At 36.7% G+C, this 6,212-nt stretch overlaps 1 pseudogene; it reads right to left on the bottom strand.

Moving 5' to 3' along the window:
- LOC107657221 (centrosomal protein of 128 kDa-like) overlaps positions 1 to 4,388 on the bottom strand; it is a 55,115-nt pseudogene extending 50,727 nt beyond the window's left edge.
- Positions 4,389 to 6,212: the final 1,824 nt, after the last annotated feature.

Genomic DNA, 6,212 nt, shown 5'->3' with positions numbered 1-6,212 from the left:
TATATATATAAATATAATAATATTTTGTTTTAAAAGATTTTAAGATAGTAGACAACCAGCTAAAGATGTAGGAAAACATTTTAATTCATCTCATTTAATGATTTGAACACAATTTGGCAGCTATGAGTTATGAATTATAGTTAAGTATTTTATATCTAAAATTGTATATCTAAATAATAAAACAACTAAAATAAATTAAACTAGAAAAAATACTGAAAAACTAAAAACTAAACCTAAAGTACAAATCACAGAGTAAAAATGAAGACTAAACATTTACTAGAGTTAATAGAGTACACATATGAGAACTCTTTTGAATTACAAATCACAGCATGAACTGTAATCCATATAAAATCCACACACAAGAAAAAAAAAAGGCAGAAGTGATGTGTGATTATTAAGTCATCACGCAGACATGTCAATAACTAAGTAGCCAAGCTGTCAAAAAATATTGTATCTGATGAAGCCATTTGTGGACTGTAGAAAAAGGTCAACATTCACTCAGGCTCCCAGACACTATTATTATGGCATGGACTTTGTGTGACTGAAGCCAGTATGAGGGCTGGCCAGTATGAGGGTACATTTTGTGCAACACAGAAATGTGGCAACCAGTAGAGTTTCTGCTATAACGTTTACATCAGCAGGGTGTTTTTAAAAATCAAACACCAAGCAATTAATTATTGTGTACTGTGCAAACCGCGATTCCTTAATTTTAGTGGAAATGATTCAGTTTTGAAATGTTCATGACAGTTGTCTGCATCTGCAACTTGCCACATTTAATATAGAATTCAACTGATGTGTGCTCATACTGCATGTATATTTACAGTAGGCTATGTTATATTGTAAATTTAGTTATATTTAGTCTTGACTACAATATTGCATCATAACCTTGACGGTCTTACTGCTTTTATATAACAGTTACTACATATTAAATACATACATTTTATTAAAATGTTATATTAATGAACGAATCCTTGTGCTAGAAGATATCTAGTGCTAGAGTCCCTGATGTAACAAAGTGATGCTGTGCAACATAAATAATGTATCACTGTTTTGCTTTTAAGTAAAATGATATATAGTGTGCAGAAGGTTCCCCACATATTTTCACTAATGAACTTTCATAACTTTTTCATGACATTAACATTCATGATTACTAGATAAAACGCTTAAAAAAAACTGCACTCAAAATAAGCAATACAGATGATAATTACTGTAGTGAACTAGATAACTAGTATTTACTATACGTATTTTCATAAGTTTTTAAGATCTTTATTTCCATGACATTTTTAGGGCTGGACATAAAGCAAGAAGCCATGGTTATAATCACAATACTAAAATTCCATGACCAAAAGAACCTGGTTTGGTATCTTTTTTTTTTTCTTTTTGTTTGCACTTAAGACATTTGTTATGAATAATCTTATCTTTTGTTTGATTCCATCAAAAAGTATATGAAATAACAAATTTAAAAAAAGTAAAATGAGAAAGTACCTTCCATTTAAGAAGTATTTAAGTGGATTATTAAAAAATATGCATGACTGCACTATACAATGTATTAAACAATTTTGAGTTGAATAACATGCCATCTCGCTGGGTCTCCAGTGCAACACAAACCCTATCCTGCAATTTAAACAAATCTGGGGCTCAGAAACACAGTCATACCTGCTCTTCAGCTTGAGCGAAGTCTCTGAAACACACAGCGACAGATCTAGACCGTCTTCTGTTACCTGTGCCTGTACTCCCATAATCTCTTAGAGGGGACGTGGGGAGGTAGGGCCTCCTATCTACAGAGCAAGTGACAGAGATCTGGAACTTATGTACTGCTTAAAGATATTATTTTGAAGGCTGCGCCCTCCAGATGATGTATCTGTTGGCCACATAGGTCATGTCAAGACAAGTCAAGTCACCTTTATTTCTATAGTGCTTTATATAATACTGTCAAAGCAGCTTTACAAAGATAAACAGATCCATTTTTTTAAATCAACTATGGAGACAAACTATGGAGACAGATTCTGCTGTAAGGCTGCTTTAAAAGACAATAGTGTCATCATTTAGCTCAAGTCAGTGCAGTGTTGGCTCAGTTCAGATCTATAACAGTGTGAAGTTCATCAATCTGAAGCAAATTCAATTCAACAAAAGGCAGAAATTTTGTCATTCAGCTTGAGTCAGTTCAATGCTGATTCTATTCAGTTCAACACCAGTGTCAATGTCGCAAGATGCAATTCAGCTGTAAAGCAGCTCTACAGAAGACAATAGTGCCGTCATCCAGCTTAATTCAGTTCAAATTTTGTCTCATCGGATGGTTCAGTCAGTGTAGTCAAAACTGGCACTGAAGATGTCTTATTTCAGAAAAGTATGATCAAATTTACTGTTATTCCTCATAAAGTGTAAATTATTGTCATTTCCTTCTTACTTTGGAATGTAATGGTCACTTTTCTGAAATGAGGCAGCTGCAATGATGTATGCTGTTGACAAATGCGAACTCGGGAGGGTGCATCCTTCGAAATGTCTTGTAAAAGGAGAAAGTTAAATGTAATTTTGTGTAAAGTGTCTTAGCTTATACATTGCAATACAAAAACTAATATAGAAGGCGATAATAACACAATGCATTGTGGGATACAGCATTTCAAACAGTGTTATCTGGTTATATATTGCACGATTCAGCAAAAAAAAAAAAAGCATTTTAGCAGGAAGAGTAAAGAATACACACACTGTGACAACACACTGATGTGACGTGTGGCCGAGTATGGTGTCCCAAACACAGAATTTATGCTCTGCATTTATCCCATCCAAGTGAACACACACATCGTGAACACACACCCGAAGCAGTGGGCAGCCATTTTTGTTGTGGCGCCCAGGGAGCAGTTTGGGGTTCGGTGCCTTGCTCATGGGTCTCACCTCAGTCATGGTATTCAAAGTTTTCACGTGACATCACATCCTTTTTTTATAAGTAGTAACGTAGTAAGTCAGTGATATTTAAATACCAAATTCAGTATCCACATTATTGACGATGCATACTCTGCACAGGCAAGCAGATGAACCCAGAATATAAACGCGATGCGCAAAGTTTCACATTTAATATTTTCCCACAGCAAACCGTTATAAAGAAAACACTTAACCATTTAGTGTGCTGTGTTCATATTTCGAGCTCATCTGCTTGCCTGTATAAAATACGCATCAGTAAAAAGTTTTTGATCTTTTAATATCACTGTTTTAAAGGCACTTCAAGTGTTTTTCACATTAAACGTTAGAATGTCATGCTGTTTTTAATTTAAATATTGCGGCGGGTGTCATTGCAAATGGCCAAAACTTGCATTTTGTTCACATATCTTTGTTTTATTGCGGCGAGTGTCATTGCAAATGGCCAAAACTTGCATTTTGTTCACATATCTTTGTTTTATTGCGGTGGGTGTCATTGCAAATGGCCAAAACTTGCATTTTGTTCACGTCTTTGTTTTATCCTTTTGAGATATGATCTAAATATTTGTGGATTGGAAACAGATGGAAAATTGACAGGCTTGTGCTGCAGTTCTATGGATGTTTTGCCCGCCAGGACTTCAAGCCTGTCACGTGACTGAAAACTATGAATTGAGGGTGGAAGAGAGCGCTGTACATTCACTCCCCCCACCTACAATCCCTGCCGGTACCGAGACTCAAACCTTTGGGTTACAAGTGACCTTTGGGTTACAAGTCCGACTCTCTAACCATTAGGCCATGAATGCCCCAATGTACATAATTTATTAGCATGAACTATTACAAATAATAACTTGTACAAATAATAAATGTATTGACAAGCTTCCACAAATTTAATCAAGCAAGCTATGGCTTGTTCTGTACCTGTGGTATCCTCCAGGTCACTGGTGTGCTGCGTGGAGAGGGAGGCGCTCCACCCACCAGTGGATCTTCTCAGCTGCGGCGCCTGCAGATGCTGGCTGGACTCCTCTAAGCTCTCTCTCAGCTTGAACACAGGGCATGCTCTCAATACAACACCTTTATCTGAAATCAGAGACAATCCCATACCATTTTGTGCTGTACCTATACTCACTGTCGCCATGGCTTCAGCTTGGTCATCTGTGTGTTCCTTATACTCTCCCAACATCCGATCTACTTTGTTTAAATTTCGACTTGTATCCTGCACAAAAGCATAAGCTTTTAAATTAAAAGACCCCTGCGATCCCTATTCTACACAGAAGAGCCTTCACGTGCAATGAATAAAAACAGCTTACTTGTAGAGTGTTTGCTAAAGAGTCAATTTTGTCTGATATGTCTGATACACGAGTATCCCTGGGAAACCTGCTGTCAGGCCTCCTTCGGCGCTTTCTGACCCGCGATCGATGCCCCGTGGGTCTGTCATAGGTGTCAGATTCACTGGAGGAGTCCATGCTGACATGAGCCAAAGGATGAAAATAAGAAACAGCACTAATCTGAAATCAGAAACCACCTGTACCAGTCCTCCAGACACAAGCATTATCTGTTTGCCTAGCTGATAGACGTGTGTAATTACAACTGGCGAGAAAGTATTCGCTTAATTAAATGTTTAAGGCTGATTATCACTAGTCTAGTATGCCTGTGTGTGTGTGTGTGTGTGTGTGTTAATAAATGAGAGTATTATTAGTAAATGTGAGATAGTAAATCTCTATGCGCAGACGGCTGAGAGACAGATTCGAAGGCACCGTCTGCAAAGTGCAAAACCCGAAAAGCGTTACTACAAAAACAGTCGATACGGTTACAATGTTACACACTGTGCTGTCACCAAATTCAGTTTACACATCACTGCTGTCCTGATGGTTATACTATAGCACTTATTTTGGAAAAAATATATTTTAATATAATTATTATGATTTTTTATTATGAAAAATATTTGATAACTTCACTGTAATACACTGTACTGTCACCAAATTCAGTTCACACATCACTGCTGCCCTGATAGTTATACTACAACACTTATTTTGGGAAAATGTATTTTTGCATAATGTGTATGATTTTTCATAATGAAATGTTTTTTGACCTTGCATGCACGTAAACCTGTTTTAGGAGACTCATAAAACAATATTAGCAACCTTTACACGAGTATCCCTGGGAAACCTGCTGTCAGGCCTCCTTCGGCGCTTTCTGACCCGCGATCGATGCCCCGTGGGTCTGTCATAGGTGTCAGATTCACTGGAGGAGTCCATGCTGACATGAGCCAAAGGATGAAAATAAGAAACAGCACTAATCTGAAATCAGAAACCACCTGTACCAGTCCTCCAGACACAAGCATTATCTGTTTGCCTAGCTGATAGACGTGTGTAATTACAACTGGCGAGAAAGTATTCGCTTAATTAAATGTTTAAGGCTGATTATCACTAGTCTAGTTAATGAAATCGTCAATTTTATACAAACAAAGTTGTAAACAGTCGACTTATCACAGAATTGACGTTAAAGTAAGCAACTTAGCTTAATGCTTACAGCTTTTTTTGTTGTTGTTAAAAAGCCGTGTTCGTATGTATAATACAATGCCAAATCGCAAAACTACAAGAAACTAACATAAATCTACCCCTACCCGTGTGGCCAGCAGTTTGACGGTTATCTTGTGTGATCAATGTGAGGCAACGCCATCCTCTGCTATGGCAACTTAAACTGGCCGCCTAACAGGACAACAACAAACGCTATGAATCATGGGAGTTGTAGTTTTGACACTCGCGCCGCACCTGTTACGTTTCAGAAAAACTCCTTCATATGTTGTTTTGTTATATAAAATATTTAGATTTTAGTTTGATAAAATATTTTTGGCTAATCATATCAGTGTGAATTTAAATTTCAAGGGAGGAAGAGATGTCCTGTTTCCAGGTGAACGATATTTAGAGTGTTTCCAAGTCGGTACTCTGCTGCAACATTCTGGCAAGGAGTTGTTTCATTTATGTTAAATGTGTATGTTCATGTTTAATGGTTTATATATATATATGCCCTGATAGTTATACTACAACACTTATTTTGGGAAAATGTATTTTTGCATAATGTGTATGATTTTTCATAATGAAATGTTTTTTGACCTTGCATGCACGTAAACCTGTTTTAGGAGACTCATAAAACAATATTAGCAACCTTACAAATGGCATAATAGGGGCACTTTAATAACTTCACTGTAATACACTTTACTGTCAACAACTATCAGGACAGTAGTGATGTGTGAGCTGAATTTGTAAAAAAAAAAAAAAAAAAAAAAAAAATAATTTGGG

This window comes from Sinocyclocheilus anshuiensis, unplaced genomic scaffold (assembly GCF_001515605.1).
Source record: "Sinocyclocheilus anshuiensis isolate Anshui unplaced genomic scaffold, SAMN03320099.WGS_v1.1 scaffold2089, whole genome shotgun sequence".
In the NCBI taxonomy this organism is placed as follows: Eukaryota; Metazoa; Chordata; class Actinopteri; order Cypriniformes; family Cyprinidae; genus Sinocyclocheilus; species Sinocyclocheilus anshuiensis.
This window is presented reverse-complemented; position numbering and strand designations above follow the sequence as displayed.